The sequence below is a fragment of the Myodes glareolus genome, chromosome 6, assembly GCF_982192425.1.
Source record: "Myodes glareolus chromosome 6, mMyoGla1.1, whole genome shotgun sequence".
Lineage (NCBI taxonomy): Eukaryota > Metazoa > Chordata > Mammalia > Rodentia > Cricetidae > Myodes > Myodes glareolus.
Window position 1 is genome coordinate 111,768,284 of NC_142031.1, and position 16,746 is coordinate 111,785,029.

Consider the following 16,746-nt stretch of genomic DNA (forward strand, 5'->3'; position numbering starts at 1 on the left):
GTCATGGCGTGGTACAAGTCAAAGGAGCCCTCACCAGAGATTGTAGATGTCAGCCCTTGAACCTCCAAACTAAATCTCTCTCTCTCTCTCTCTCTCTCTCTCTCTCTCTCTCTCTCTCTCTCTCTCTCTCTCTCTCTCTCTCTCTCTCTCTCTCTCTCTCTCCTCCAAGACAGGGTTTCTCTGTAGCTTTGGAGCCTGTCCTGGAACTAGCTCTTGTAGCCCAGGCTGGCCTCGAACTCACAGAGATTCACCTGCCTCTGCCTCCCGAGTGCTGGGATTAAAGGCGTGCGCCACCACCACCCGGCTAAATAAATGTTTCTTTATGAAGTGCCAGCCTCAAGTATTCCACTACAGCAACAGAAACTGGACTGCTACAGTAGAGATACGTACTACAGCTAGGGAAGCCGGCGCAGGGGAATAAGAGGGACGTGATCGAGTGTCAAGGTCACGTAAGTACCGCTAATGAGGCAGAAGCTTGAGTAGACCCCTGGAAGAAGGAAGAGGAGGAGCCTCCCAATCACCTAATCGATAGGGCTTCCTCTGGGAGACTGGCAGGTGCCAGTGCCCTGAGGCAGATCTTTGGCCTATTCTAAACAATGAGGTCATTGTTTTTGGAATGGGTGTGAACAAAGAGACCTCTAGACAATGACATCAGTGGGAAAGCAGAGCAGATCACAGGGCCTGGCCGGGCCAGCAGAAACATAGCATAAATTGCAGATGTCATTTTAAAATTTCAAGCAGCCATACTTGAAGACTAAAAAGAAACAAGTGCAACTTTAATGACATATTTTGTTCCAGCCAAGATATTATCATATTAACAAGGAACAACTGTATTACACTACAAAACAAGTTACAAATGTGATGGTTTACATTCTTGGCTTTCTTACTAAGTCTTAAAGTTTAGTATAGATTTTAAACTCACAGCACAGCTAAATTCAGTCTTGCAACGTTTCTGAGAGGGCCAGCCATGATAATCTAAGTCTGGGCAGAAAGTTCTTTACTGTCTCCAACCATTATCACCTGGGACTCTGGCCATTGATAAATTTAAATGGAGTCTAGTTTACCCTGAGACAATGCCTGACAGGCTGAGATTACCTGATCCCCACCCAAGAGCAGACCATTCAAAGGAAATTTTTGGCATTCCAAGCACTGTAAATAGAAACACCTGCCAGGACACCCCTAGACAAATGTCAGCCAATCAGGGATCCTGAACCTCAGAAACCCATCACCCCCACCTTTACTACTATAAAAATCCAATTCTAATTGAGCTCGGGGCTCTCCAGTTATTCCAATACGTTGGACATGCGGAGAGACTGAGTTTGCAAACTTGATTAAAATAAAGGCTCTTTGCTTTTACATATGGGACTCAGTCTCCTTTGTTGGCTTTTGTGGGGACCCACAGATTTGGGCATAACAATTTCCAGGTACACATTACTCACAAATGGCTACTAGCTACCCTAACTGATCAGGCAGTTAAACAAAAATTGTGAAGCTTTTAAAGGGTTTTGGTTTTGTTTTCTTTTTATATACCTATAACATTATTAATTATTCATTTTATTATTTAATATTTGATATTTTTATTACTAATTTATATTATATATAATTTAAGTGATAAAACCTAGCAATATGAGAAAAAATGAACTATTATGAATTCATGTTTCCATCACACACTTTAAACAGCAGTGTCTGGTCAAGCTCCTCTCTCTCTCTGTCTCTCTCTCTCTGTGTGTGTGTGTGTGTGTGTGTGCGCATGCACACGCCTCTGTGTGACTGTGTCTGTGTGTGACTGTGACTCTGTGTGTGTAATGTGTCAGATCATCAGGGTCATTCTACAAGGACTTTCTCTCTAGCCAGTGTGGTCAGTGTTGATTCATCTATATTAGCCAAAATCCAAGCTATTCTAAAGAAATATACTGGCAAGTTTGGAACAGAGGAGAACCTTATCAAAGCCCATTCCACTGCCTAGTGGGAAGAAATTCTGAAGGGCAAACATGGAGGGAATTGTTATAATCTGCTGGTCTGGTCTATCACCTGTGTACACTAGCCTTTAAGAGACAAGCCCCGCCCTCTCCCAACCCCTCCTCCTTCTGCCTAGGGAAGCTGAATTTCCTTCAGCCTACACTCTCTCTTTCCCTCTCTCTCCTGAAGAGGTAACTTCTGCTCCCTCTCTCTCTCCTCTCTCCTGCTCTTTCTCTCTCCCTCTTCCCCTTCCCCTTCCCTTCCATAACCCACTAAATAAACTATACCCACTTTCTCTGCATGGTGCGTATATCAGCTTCTCACGCACCGAGGGCCACCCGCAGTGGCTCCTCATGGGACCAGCCGGTGATCAGTGGCCTAGGACTCTCACCTGCCTCCTCCCACCTACCTGGGACCCACAGAGGCCTCGGTGGTGGTACCAGCTTTCCCCTTGTGGCCTGCCACTGGCCCTTGGGAAACTGCGCCATTTTATTTAAAGCATTGTGCCTAACCTCCCATCTTTTTAATATAAAAAAGAGATGGGAATGTAATGGTCTATCCAGTCCCTTTAAGAAGTAAGCCCTGCCCGCTCCTTCCCCTTCCAGCTTGAGCTTCTTCTTTTCTTTCTCTCTCCCAAAGAGGTAGTTTCTTCTCCCCCATTTTTCTTTCCCTCTCTCTCTCTCTGCCTCTCTCTACTCTAGCCCTTTCTCCTCTTCCCCCTTTCCCTCCATAACCACAAAGTAAATAAATACTTCCTTTGCATAAGCCTGTCTCCCACCTATCTGCTCCTCCTTGTGGGACCTGCTGACCCGCCAAGGTCTCTCTCATCTGCTGCTTAGTTCCCTGCTTGGGATCTGCTGCCCCTCGTGGCCCACTGCCTACTGCATTAAAGGAATAGCCAGACAAACTGGCAGCTGTGTATCTGGGGTGGTGGCTGTTTGTCAGGGTGGTGACTGTCGGGGTGGTGGCTGTTGGTTGGGTGGTGGCTGTCAGGTGAGACTAGACTGGGCTGACTGGATCCCTGACAGCAGAAGCTGACCGCAGATACTGATGGATTTATTAAACATGGGAGAGAACCGGCAACTGCTGAACAACAGAGAGTTTGTTTAAATTTAACACATTAAATTCAAGCCACCCATCCACTACCAAAGTGGGGACAGTAAATTAAAAAGTTGGATATGTAGGGCTGCAGCTCGGAAAAGAAGTGGCAGCAGGAGATACAAATTTGGGAATACAGGCAGCAGAGGAAACCCTGGCCACCTGTTATCTATTGCGTAAGAGAGAGGAAGATTTTAAGTTCTAGACCAGTTTAGGATATATTCTTATGTCAAATGGCAGGGGAGGGCGGGGAAGGCAGGCAGGTGTGTTTAGGGGGAAATTTATGGAATTGAGAGGAACAGAGAGAGGGTTGGTGACCCCCCTCCATGTTCATGGCGGGAAGAGGAAACACAGAAGCCCCAAGTGAAGAAAAATATAAGTAAGAAAAGAAGCCCCAAGTAAGAAAAATATAAAAATAAAACACAAAGGAAAGCAATGTCACTAAAGATAAGAAAAAGAAATATTTCAGGAAGGGGAAAAATTAATTCACAAAATTAGAAAATAAACTGAAACAAACCAGCAATCAACATTTGTTTGGTGACAAAATCCAGACAAAGGGTTATTATTCTACCAGACCTGGAAGCAAAATTTTGTCGCTCCACATCTCTGCACAGTACTTTCTTGGATGGAAAAAAGAAAAAAAAAAAAAAAACAAGCAGGGGAACAGGCTTCAGGCTTCAGAATTCTTCTTTCTTCTGCAGTCTCATTGTTAACAGTATCACAGGTATTTTGAAGCAGGGTATTTTATTATATTGCTACAAATAAACACTGTTAAAGACAGCAAGCCAGAACATTCACCATAAAAAGATTTGCAAACATTTGAGATCTCATACTGGCATCTGGGTGAGGGATTTCACACCTATAATCCCAGCGAAGGAGACTGAAACAGGAAGACAGTGACTATATAGCAGGAATCTGTATCCTAAAAAAGAGAGAGGAGAACAAAAATATAAAAATCTCCTGTTGTAGATATGTATTGTAGATAGAATCCTAATGTAAAAAAATTTTAATTTTAAAAGTTACATATTTTATCTGTCTATGCCAACAATGCTTCCACGGGGAATGCTCCTAAAATTCATGGGACTTTCTGGGAGAAATATGGCAGTCACCTACCCTCCAAAGTCACACAGCACAAGGATCGGCTGCGGGGCCCGGGAAAGCAGCATCGTGGCAGGAGCCTGCGAAGACGGACGCGCTGAGGCTGGAGTGAATGGAGCTCAGACACAGGCTAAGAAGACCTCTGCAGGACATAAGAGAAAAGGCCAATGGTCCGGTTCTCAGCTAGGCAATAGTGGCACATACCTTTAATTCCAGCAATTGGGAGGCAGAGGCAAGTGAGTCTCTGTTAGTTAGAGGCTAACTTGGTCTACAAGAGTTAGTTCCAGGACAGCCAGAGCTGTTACTCAGAGAAACCTTGTCTCAAAAAACAAAAACAAAAAAAAAGAGAGAAGAATATAAATTTGCACAGCCACTATAAGAATCAATATATAGTTTCCAAAAACATTAATAATAGAAATTACCATGCAATTCTACTCCTGGGTTTATATCCCAAGGAAGTAAAATCAACATATTACATATCTGTGTTCGCATGTTCATTGTCACAACAGCCTAAGACAAAGAATTAATCTTAAGTGCCTATCAGTGGATAAACTGATAAAGAAATTATGGTATAAATATAAAATGGAGTAATATTCAGCCCCTGAAAAAAAGAAAAACCCTGTAATATGCAATAATATAGGCAAACCTAGAGAGGAAAACATGTAATTGGGACTGGCTTACAGGTTCAGAGGTTTAGTCCATTGTCATCATGGCATGAAGTAGGGCAGCATGCAGACAGACGTGGTGCTGGAGAAGAAGCAGAGATGGCTGGCAGCAAGAAGAGAGAGAGAGAGAGAGAGAGAGAGAGAGAGAGAGAGAGGGCCTGGCTTGAGTATCTGAAACCTCAAAGCCCTCCCCCAGTGACACATTCCTCCAACAAGACCACACCTACTCCAAGAAGGCCACACCTACTCCAACAAGGCAAGTCTCCTAATAGCGCCATTCTCTATGTGCCCCTGCAGGCCATTTCCATTCAAACCACCACAAAAGGTAAGGAAACCAAACAGGCAAAACAAAGTTTCAACACAAATTCACTAACAAGTACAGCCTAAAAAAAAAAAAAAAAAAAAAAAAAAAAAAAAAAAATCAAGCCTGTAGAAGAAAAGAACATGGTAAGACGGGGGTGTAGACTGGGTAGGGACTAGCTAGAGAAACGTTGCTGAAAGGGTGCCACCTCCATCCACGAGAACTTCCTTCCTGCTTTTCATTCAGCTGCTTTGGTCAAGGTGGCCAGAGGCTTCATGCTGCCAAACCCAGCAGCCAATTGTCTGCCACTGGCAACCTTGACCAAAGCAGTGAATGGGCTCAGGGATGGAAAGAAGGGAGGGAGGGAGTGTTCATGGATAGAGGGAGGATGTGGCTGCGCAGGCCCTTAGGCCATCTGTAAGTCTTCCCTTCCACTGTGCTCCGACTTCCTGTGTCCACAGCCTTGAAGAATTATTCTCTTACAGGCCAAGAGCATGGTGACATTTAGATGTCACTTTCAGGATCAGACTGTAAAAGACTGACCTCTGCCCAGGCAATGGTGGAACACACCTTTAATTCCAGTACAGGCAGACAGATCTCTTTGAGTCTAAGGTCAGCCTGGTCTACAGAACGAATTCCGGGGCAGCTAGGGCTACACAGAAAGACCTTGTCTCCAAAGAAAGACTTACTTCTGCCTGTCGGTCTGCCTGTTAGCAGATTTCTCAATTTGATGAAGCAGCAAGCTGCCGTGTCAGGAGACCTGCATGCATGAAGCAGCCTAGGAACCAAAGTCCTCCCAGTCCAAGAGGCCAGAGTGTACAGCCTGCTCTGGAGAAGAGCTGCCAGTCCTGGCAAGCACCTTGATGCCACTTTGTTTGGATGGTAAAATGTCGCGTACCAGCCTCGACAAAAATACCTTTCTCCAGGGTAGAGGCATGGTAATTTAGAAACACAGTAAAGAATATGAAGACGTAAATGAAAATAATAAAATGCAGAGACATAGGATAGTATCGGGAGGGAATTTCTTAATTCCCAATTGCTTAAAATACCCCTGACCCCAAAAGGTAGGAGTCAGACAAAAGACTGTATTAACATGATACAAGGAAATCAACACACGAATTGAAGGTCGTGAACTATGTCCACAGTTAAACATTTTGTTGCTAGAACTCTAAAAGCAAGTCACGCACATACCTTGGACCAAAACATTCTGTAGGCAAACCACTCCCTGGGTGGAATCCCAAGTTCTCTCCATAAAGGAAGATCATAGATCCTTAGACTCTTGTTTGCAGTAGAAACATCTACTTCTTTATTCCTGGAGTACAGGGCTGGCTATTAGCCACACCTGCTGGCAATAACTCTCTGAGCTACTTCTAGGTGGGACCTTTGTTTGAGGTTGAAGCACAATTACACAATAACCTTGAAGGAAGGTAAGTTCCAACTCTCTGACCTTTGGTCAACAATGGAAATAGGCTCCTATTTTCAGGCTCATATTTCATATATTTCCACATTAAGAGGAGGCCCAGCTAACTGGTGCCTGTACACCCGATCAAACACAGACTAGGAGAACAAGTAACTTTAAAGTGGTCAATTCTTTGGTGAAAACGGTTACAGGTAACGAATATAGGGCTGCAGTCAAAGTGGGTGGGGAGGCTGTTTGTTTTGTTGTTGTTTGGTTTTTCTCAACACAGGGTTTCTCAGGTTTCAAGACAGAGCCATGGCTGTCCTGGAACTCACTCTGTAGACCAGCTCATCTGTCTGCCTCTGCCTCCCAAGTGCTGGGAGTGCAGGCGCCGCCCCCCCCCCCACTCCCCCATCCCCTCCACCCCCCATCCCCACCCCACCCCCCACCCCCGGCTCTATTCTGGCTTTTTTGAATGAGGTAACCCAGGCTGGTATTGATTCCCAGTTGTCCTGACTCAATTTAATGTGAGTGGACTGGGATGGAATGGGAGGTTACACCAATCGGAAAGCAAGCACTGCTTATAAGGTCACATAAGACCAGAGACTGAAGCTGATGATACCCTTTCAAGAACAGGGCAGGGGATGTCTCTAAGAGCAGATGACAGAAAAAAAGCCAGTTTGCCTCAAACCAAAACTCTGGGGAAAGAAAGGATATCTTTATTTTTGTTTATTTTTGTACATAAGATTTGTGTGTGTGTGTGTGTGTGTGTGTGTGTGTGTGTGTGTGTGTGTGTGCAGGTCGGAAAAGGTATCAGATCCCCTGGAGCTAGAGTCACCTTTTTGCTGCCATGATAAAACACCATGGCCAAGGCAAGTATAAAAGAAAAGCATTTAATTAGATTTATGGTTCCTGAGGGTTAGAGTCCATGAAGGCAGGATTGGCTGAGAGCTCACTTCTCAGAGGGCAGAGAGCACACGGCATGGTGGAAGGATTGTAAAACCTCAAGCCCACTCCTAGTGACACACCTCCTATAACAGGACCACATCTCCTAGTCCTTCCCAAACAGCCAACAACTGGGGGGCCAAGTATTCAAATATATGAACCTGGAGTGGGGGAGGGGCATTCTCATTCAAACCACTACAGTTGGAGATACATACAGGTAGTTAGGAGCGGCTGTTGTAAATGCTGGGAGCCAAACTCAGCTTTCACAAAAGCAGCAATGCTTTTAACCACTGAGCTTCTTTCCAGATCCTGCCCTGACTACTGTAAGCACAACTCTGCCCTCACGGGGTTTCATGGTAACTGCTTGGTCCTTTCAGTCCTAAAGCAAAAGACAGGTCTGTCTCAGGTTATCTGCAGTGTTCCAGAGATTCCCAGCAGAAAGCAAACACAAAATCAATGTCAGGAGAGTATTATCTCAGTTCAGGCCAGACAGGATTTCCACCACAAAACCACACTGATCATGAGACAATTCAACATTACATGACAAAAACAATCTGTCATGGATGACAATCAGTATTGACTAGAAACTATCAAATTAGACCCACAAAGAACTTGATTTCACATAATAGAATTTGATTATCCATGCCTGGAGCCACAGGCCTATAACTTCAGCTACTCTGGAGATTAGAACAGGATAATCGTATGTTCCAGATTTGCCTGGGCAATGTAGTGAAACGCTCTTTCAAAATTTGAGAAAAGTATTGAGAAGGTTGGTATATTGGTTACTTTCCTGTTGCTGTGATAAACACCACAGTCAAGACAATTTACAAAAAAGGTTTACTTTGGGCTTACAGCTCCAGAGGGCTAAGAGTCCATCACCATCAGATCAGGGAAGGGTGGCAGCAAGCACCAGGCTTGGTGATAGGGGCTAGGGTTGAGAGCTCACATCTCTAACAACAAACAGGAAGCGCAGAGAGGGCAAATCATGACGGTGGGAGTCTCCAAGCAGCAATCTTTGTCCAGCAAGGCCACACCTCCTATTCCTTTCCAAACACCACCAATAGTGGACCAAGTGTTCAGATGCTAGAGAATGGCAACATTTATCATCCAAATACTGCAAGAGCCAGAGTTACATTTTAAGTCTTAATTATTGTACCTAAGAGATCCGTGAAACAACAGTGTCTCTAACCTCTGAGCCCCTTGCCAAGGACAGACAGTTCTCGAGGTTGTTTGTGGAAGATGGATAACAAGCCACAAGTGTTCCAGCCCCGGAACGGGCTTGTCTGAGCCTTTGGCACCAGATGTGCTTGATAACCTGTAGGTGGGAGAGGTGCAGGGCAGGAAGTGTGTCAAGATGCATACTTGCCCTAACTGAACCTAATAGGAAATAGAGTGGCCTATGGGTGTGTCTTTATAAGTCTCAGCAAATGTGAGTCGTCACCATTTCTCAGGAACCCTGAATGGACCTCGCCAAAGTCCACCAACCTGGCCAGTATTTAAATAAAACTTGCTTCAAATTTGGCTTTATATTGTGGTAGTAGTCATCTTATTCTCAACCGGTGGGATTAACACCAATACAATTGGAAAAAGACCTCAGAGGTAAAAGCAGAAAGAAGGGAGGTAGGGAGGAAAGAGGAAGAATGGGGTTTTATCAAAGACCATTTGTTTTTAATGTTTAAAAAGAGAGGGTTTGTTTGGTGGTGGGGATGAAACCCAGGGCCTTGTGTACACACACTCCTACTGATATACATCACCCAAATTCTCACATTAAAATAATAATAATAATTAAACCAGGTGGTGGTGGTGAGGTACGCCTTTAATCCCAGCACTCGAGAGGTGGAGGTAGGTGGATTTCTGTGAGTCTGGCGCCAGCCTGGTCTACAGCGTGAGTTCCTGGACAGCTAAGGCTACACAGAAATCCTGTCTCAAGCAAAACAAAACAACAACAACAACAAAAAGTGTGTATTTGAAAAGAAGATGCCCATTCTCAGCCAAGATGACAGAACAGAAACTGCATTTGCTCCTGTGGTTGGAAATCAACAAGCCCCAAATCACTGGAATCTGTGGGGCAAAAGAGACGCTGCAGACTAGGGATCCTGAGATGGGGAGACTGTCCCCGATACCCGAGGGCACTGACACTGAGTGTCACTAACAGTGTCTGTGCAGGAAGGAGGCAGAGGGCGACTGACGCACTGCACTGCTAGCTCGGGAATGGAAAGGAGGGCTGCACGCCAGAAAGGAAGGAAGCCCTAGGAGTCCTACGAGGCAGGGAATGCATTTTTCTGCCAGGAGCCTCTGGAGGGAGCACGTCCTGCCAACACCTTGATCTCAGCCAGGATAACCAAGATCTCAGCCAGATTTCTGAACTCCAGAACCATAATGGAATAACTGTTTTCACCCACCAAATTTGTGATTATTTTTATGACATCATAGAAAAATAACATACTACTCCCCCTTAAAACAAAATCAAAGGGCCAAATATATAGAACAGGTTTTCAGGCATGGCACAACAGGAAGCACAAAATGCTGGTGCCCAGGAGAAGGAAGGAAATGAGCACATGCATGTACACAGCACATACATGTACACACACACACACACAGCATTGCTCTCAGCTTACACTATTAATTTCAAAGCTTTAGCACAGGGAACATGAACCCACATCAGCCAGGTGTTCTCCTTTTTAAGATAAAAAGTTGAGAATTTAGAAAGGCTGATGCAGCTAGCATTGAAAAAGCAGAGACAGTATTGCCCGAGACAGAGCCACACCGACAACGTGCCACAAGGCACGAGACGTACAGAACTGTCCCACGTACACCTGAGTTTAGGTGTGCTGCTCCGTGATTAATTAGAATCTCAGTGGCTGCTCCTCTGGAGGCTGCATTTCCTCCTTTGCCAAGCATTTTAAATTCTAAGGAGCTGCACTTTAGTGACTAAATTAAGCTGCAGATAACATCGGAATGTGTAGCGCCCTTATTCTTTAGTTCCACAGAAGGCTTATAAATTATCAAGAGGTCAAATTTCCTGAAAAAATACAGGGATGTTCATGCCTGACTGTAATTTGAACACTGAGGAAGGACAGGAGGATTGCCGTAAGTTCAAGACTAGCCAAGGCTACACAGTCAAATTCTAGTTCACTATACAAATTGAAAGGGAGAATGTGGGGTTTTTTTTGGGGGGGGGGTCCTTTTTTCATTAAAATAAACTGCAGGAGCAGACCGAGGAGGTAGAGTTCAATTATAATGTCCCATTCCAGAGAAGGAGAGAAAAGCATTACCTGAATGACGAGTCCCCTAGGCAGAATCTTTTCCCCTGAGACTACTTTCCCTCTTCAGAAACACCTTTGCAGCCAGGCCGTGGTGGTGCAAGCCTTTAATCCCAGCACTTGGGAAGCAGAGGCAGGAGGATATCTGAGTTCAAGGTCAGCCTGGTCTACAGAGAGTTCCAGGACAGCCAGAGCTGTTACACAAGGAAACTCTATCTCAGGGGGAAAAAAAAAATACCTTTGCACACCCAAGTGCTTTAAGATGGAGCTTTGAGAAAAACAATTTATCATTTTCTCAGAACAATGACCCTTGAATAAATTTGATTTTTGTTCTTCCTTCTCCCATTTCCCAAGTATTGGCTCTGAGAATTGACCAACTAGACCTGGGCATGGGAACAATAAGCAGAGTCACATCTTTGTACAGGACATGTCCATCAGCACTGGTGCTCTTCACACATTATTGTTGGAAATGTGAAATGGTACGGCCACTCTGGAAAACCTTTATTGAACTAGAAACAGCACGGACACCTATTAACTAAGGAATGGACTAGTAAATGTTATAGCTACAATGAAATCTCAGCAATGAGAAACTCCTGGTCCACGCTGTAACACGGACACAGCTTGAGAGCCTTATTCAAACCACAGAAAGCTAAACACATAGAAACTTACATGAGGGGTTTGGAAGGTAACTCAGCTGGTAGTGCTTGCAAAGCAAACACAAGAACATGAGTTTCATCATCAGAACTCATATTTTTAAAAACGGGTATGATGATGCCTATTTGTGATTGCTGCACTGAGAAGATTGAAGACAGGAGGATCCATGGGTCTCATTGGCCAGCCAGCATCACCTACTTGGAGAGAGGTCCAGGCTCGTAAGATACCCTGTCTCAAAAAAGTGAGGGGGATGATGTCTTTGGCCTGACTGGGGAGGCCAGGGAATGAAGAAATAACAGGTACATAGACAAGCTGGGCTTAGCTGGACCAGGCTCACTGATGGGCAAATCTCTGCACCCCAGAAGCTCAGTGTATTTATTCCATACAGCTGAACAAGGGGGGGTTACAGACAAACAAGGAGGCAGGATTAGCTGATCTCAGTAGGAGTGGCTATCAGATTCTACTGCTGTGAAGAGGCACCATGATCACAGCAACTCTTACAGGGAAAGCATTTAATTGGGGTGGCTTACAATTTCAGAGGTTTAGGTGTGCAGGAAGATATAATACTAGAGAAGTAGCCCAGTATCCTATTTCGGCTAGCAGGCAACAGGAAGTGGTCTGTCTCACTGGGCGTGCCTTGAGCATATGAGACCTCAAAGCCTGCCTCCACAGTGACCCAATTCCTCTAATATGGCCATACCTACTCTAACAAGGCCACAACACTCCTGATGGTACCATTGCCTTTGGAGCCATTTTCTTTCAAACTACAAGGAGTAAAAATCTCTGTAAACAATGTCTTTAGGCTGTATACACCCAGGGAAAGAAGGACCAGGGGAAGGCTTTGTCATCCCTCTGAGTCTACCTGAGAGGAAGACTTTTGTCGTTTTCCCTTGGGCTGAGGATTGGAGTTCTTTGGTGTCGAAGGTCCTTCTGTGTATGTGTTGTTTTTATTGGTTAATGAATAAAGAAGCTGCTTGGGCCTATGGCAGGGCAGAATAGAGCTAGGCAGGAAAACTAAATTGAATGCTGGGAGAAAGAAGGCAGAGTCAGAGAGAAGACATGTAGCTGCCAAAGGAGACAGATGCCCAGGAACCTTACAGGTAAACCACGAGCCTCGTGGTAGATTATAAAATAATAGAAATGGGTTAATTTAAGGTGGAAGAGCTAACTAGAAATACACTTAAGCTATTGGTCAAACAGTATTGCAATTACTATAGTTTCAGTGTGATTTTTTTGATGTCTGTGTGAATGTTAGTTATTAGCACACATGCACATTCACTCCAGGTTTCTCCCACCCTCAATTTTCTCGGCACTAGAGTGGCCTTCACCAAGGCTTTATGCTAGGAACGTGAGAGCAATCTAACACTTCTGTAAAAACTAAAAGGTGGCCCATCAGGTAGTGCACACCTTTAAACCCAGCAGAGGCAGAGGCAAGTGGATCTCTGTGAGTTTAAGGCTAGCCTGGTCTATAGAGCAAGTTCCGGGACAGTCAGGGGTACACAGAAAAACTCTGCCTCAATAAACAAAAACAAACAAAGTACAAAACAAAAAAAAGGTATTAGTTATATCATGCATACTTGGCAAAACCCTGGCACAGTCATATATCGCAGAGACTACTGGCTTTTGGAATTAGTAGCTCTTATCATTTTTTCCTGTTGCTGTGATAAAATGCCACAATCAAGGCAGCTTCCAGAGAACGGAGTTGATTTTCGCTTCTGTTCCATGGTAGGAAGCAAGGCAGCAAGAGCAGAGAGAGTACATCTTTTACTGCGAGCACAAAGCCGGGGGAGTGGACTGGAAGTGGAGCAAGGCCATACAACCTCCAAGCCTCCCCAGTGATCTGCACCCTAAATCTCCAAGGCAGCACCACCAACTGGGACCAAGTGTTCAAATACCTGAGCCCATGGGGACACTTCCTGTGCAAACTAACATAGAGACATCGAGTTAAAAAGTACTCGATGGTATTTACTAATGCCATGCTGCTAACATATCAGAAATTAAAAATATACATTAAGCATTCTTTGAAGGAGTCTGATAATATTAATATTATTATCATTATTACTGGGACAAAACAGCTAGCAAACAAAAGTTAAGGAAGAATGGGTTTCTTTACAGAGTACAGAGTACAGAGTGCAGAGTACAGAGTACAGAGTACAGAGTACAGAGTACAGAGTACAGAGTACAGAGTGCAGCCCAACATGGTGGCGGCAGCGGGAGGCATCTGGTCACATAGTGTCTGCACTCGGGAAGTGGAGAGGTAGGAATGCGGGTGTTCAGCTCATTTCTCTTTTTTTATCCAGTCCACGACTGCCCAGGCCAAGGATTGGTGCCATACATTGAGTCGTCCACACCCCGTCAAAGAGAGGTATGTTCCCTTACTGATTTTAAAACCAGTCAAACTGACAACTGTGGCAGTTTGAATGAGATGTCCCCCATAAACCTCAGGCATTTGAATATTTGCTTCCCAGTTGGTGCCTGGGAAGAATTAGAAGGTGTGACCTTACTGGAGGAAGTGTGTCACTGGAGGTAAACTTTGATATTTCAAAAGTTACACCATTTGAAATTAGCCTTCTGTATTTCCTGATTGTGGATCAAGATGTGAGCTCTCAGCTGCTGCTCCAGCACCAAGCCTGCCATGCTCCTTGCCATGATGGACTCTTATCCCCCTGGAACCATAAGCTCAAACAAACTCTCCCTTGAGCTGCCTTGGTCATGGTATTTTACCGCAGCAATAGAAACATATAACTAAGAGGGCAGTGAAATCAGCTATCACACGGGGGAGGCAGCACTGGAGGGGCCACCATCTCACTTACCTGGTAAGCGCAACAGCAAATCTCACATGCAAATGAAGGTTTGCATTTACACCAGTAACAGAAAACCTTAGTGGCTTCTATTTGTACCAATCACAGCAGTCCCTCTGTGTGACTCCTCTGACCTGTGTGGAAATGGCTTCAGTCATCTAAAGTTCTGTGCGGTTTGTGACAACAAATTGTCTGGTACAATCTGAAACAGTCTTGGCTCATGTTGGACCATCTCACCCTGTCATTTTAGATGCTGGAGGGAACCCAGCAAAGCTTGTCAAATACACCTAAAGATGGCAATCACTGTGTAGTTTATCAGGTTATCAGTGGGGTGTTCAAAGGCTCATATTAGTAGACAGGCAATCCAGCTGATTGTGTGAGGGACAGTTCTTTTGCTCCCAGCAGCCAGAGCAGCAAGGGCGAGCTTTAGAGTCTCTAGGCAGCACCTACGGGATTGAGGTCATGCTGTGATGGACACACACATGAACATGTACATTCGCATACATACACACAATTATATAGGATGGAGACACAGTTCAGGAGTACAGTGTCTGCCTACCATTCAAGACCTTAGATTCAATCCTCGACACTACAGAACAAGTCTAGAATAGGGTACTGACCTGATATTTTAAATAGGCTATCAGATACCCGTTCAATGCCAAAGTGCTGTGGATGCCCATGTCATATTAGTGAACCAAATGAAGTCCTCACCTCTAAGATGCATCAGAGAAAATTAGACAATTAATACACTATTTAATGTCGGGTATATCAAACCCATGGAGAAAAATAGTACTAGAAGATCCCTTACAAACCAATATTGATTTAACACATCCATGATGTCTTCAAGGGAATTATGAAAATCTAGGTATCTAGGGCTGGAAATTGCAGAGGAATATCTAATCTGAGATTGCAAGGGCAACCCCATGCTTGGAATGCTCTCTCTAGCAAGGGAAAGATGCATCTGGAACAGGTAGAGAGCAGAATGGCGAGAGGGATCACGTCAGGAAGACTCAGGTGAGATACGCAGCCTGCACAAATCATAGGTCTGATTATTTTTAGTGTCTTGTGTATCCCACTCTAGCCTTAAACTTACTATGTAGCTGAGGAGATCTTAAATTTATAGTGCTAGTCTCTTAATTTATCCAGTGTGCTAGCTAATTTTATGTCAACTTGGCATAGCTAGATGAATCTGACAGGAGGTAACCCCAAACTGAGAACGCTTCCAAAAGATTGGGCTGTAAGCAAGCCTGTGGGGCATTTTCTTACTTAGTGATTGATGGGGGAGGGCCCAGTCCAGCCCATTGTGGATAGTGCCATCCCTGGGCTCGTGGTCCTCAGTTCTATAAGAAAGCAGGCTCAGCCATCCATGAGGTGTGTATCTCACGAGTACACAGCAGCCCTCGACAGCCTCTGCATCAGCTCCTCCTCCAGGTCACTGCCCTGTTAGAGTACCTGGCCTGATTTCCTTTTATGATGAACTATGATGTAGGAAAGCAAGACAAATCAACCCTTTCCTTCCGAGGTTGCTTTGGTCACAGTGTTTCATCACAGCACCAGTGGCCCTAAGTAGGACACCCACTGCTGGGATTAGAGGCATGTGCCCCATGCCTGGTTTATGTGGTGCTGGGAATTGAACCCAGGACTTCATGCGTACTAGGCAAGTACTCTACCAACTGAGCTACATCCCCAGCCCAAGTTAGGCATTTAAAAGTGACATAATAATGCTACATTTTAAGTGTAGTCCTGGAAATAGAACTTGAGGTTAAAGGACTCACCCACCATGCAGAAAGGCTGTGGATTTGATGCATGCCCAGCATTAGGGGGGAAAATTCTGGACTTGAAGGGTCTGAACTTAACCAGGGTCTCTATTGCTGCAAACACCATGGTCGAAAGCAAGCTGGGGAGGAAAGGGCTCATCTGGCTCACACTTCCACATCACTGTCCATCACTGAAGGAAGTCAGGGTGGAACTCAGACAGGGCAGAAACCTAGAAGCAGGACTGATGCGGAGACCATGGAGAGGAGAGCTGCTTACTGGTTGGCTCCCCATAACTTGATCAGTCTGCTTTCTTATAGAACGTATGACCCTGACCATCACCTAACCAATGTTCTTAAGACTCAGTCACTCATGGCTGAGATTACAGGCATGCACCAACACACTGGTCTGTGGGGATGGGGATGGAACCAGGACTTCAAGCAGACTAGGTAATCACACTACCAACTAGCCACATCTCCAGCCCCTTGAATTTTCCTGTTGCTTTATAATTTTTTGTAAAAGTTATTTGAAGTTAAAATAAAGCCCAAACTTATATTAAGATTATCTTTCATCAGCTGGGCGGTGGTGGTGCACAACTTTAATCCCAGCACTTAGGAGGCAGAGGCAGGTGGATCTCTGTGAGTTCAGGGCCAAGCCTGGTCTACAAAGCAAGTTCCAGGACAGATAGAGCTGTTACAAAGAGAAATCCTGTCACAAAAAAAAAAAAAAGAAAGAAAGAAAGAAAGATTATTTTTAGTCATTAAGGGCTGGGAGTGAAACGGCCGCTATTAAAAAAAAAAAAAAAAGC

At 44.7% G+C, this 16,746-nt stretch overlaps 1 long non-coding RNA gene and 1 other non-coding gene across 2 annotated transcripts; both read right to left on the reverse strand.

Moving 5' to 3' along the window:
* Window positions 1-3,495: 3,495 nt before the first annotated feature.
* On the reverse strand, window positions 3,496-4,969 carry LOC125404308 (uncharacterized). Its single transcript, XR_015002484.2, has 3 exons — window positions 4,837-4,969; window positions 4,171-4,297; window positions 3,496-3,979 (listed from the first exon to the last, which is right to left on the reverse strand). It is a non-coding gene; the product is annotated as an uncharacterized LOC125404308 (long non-coding RNA).
* A 10,829-nt stretch (window positions 4,970-15,798) lies between these two features.
* On the reverse strand, window positions 15,799-15,872 carry Trnat-agu (transfer RNA threonine (anticodon AGU)). Its single transcript has one exon. It is a non-coding gene; the product is annotated as a tRNA-Thr (tRNA).
* Between the last annotated feature and the right edge of the window lie 874 nt (window positions 15,873-16,746).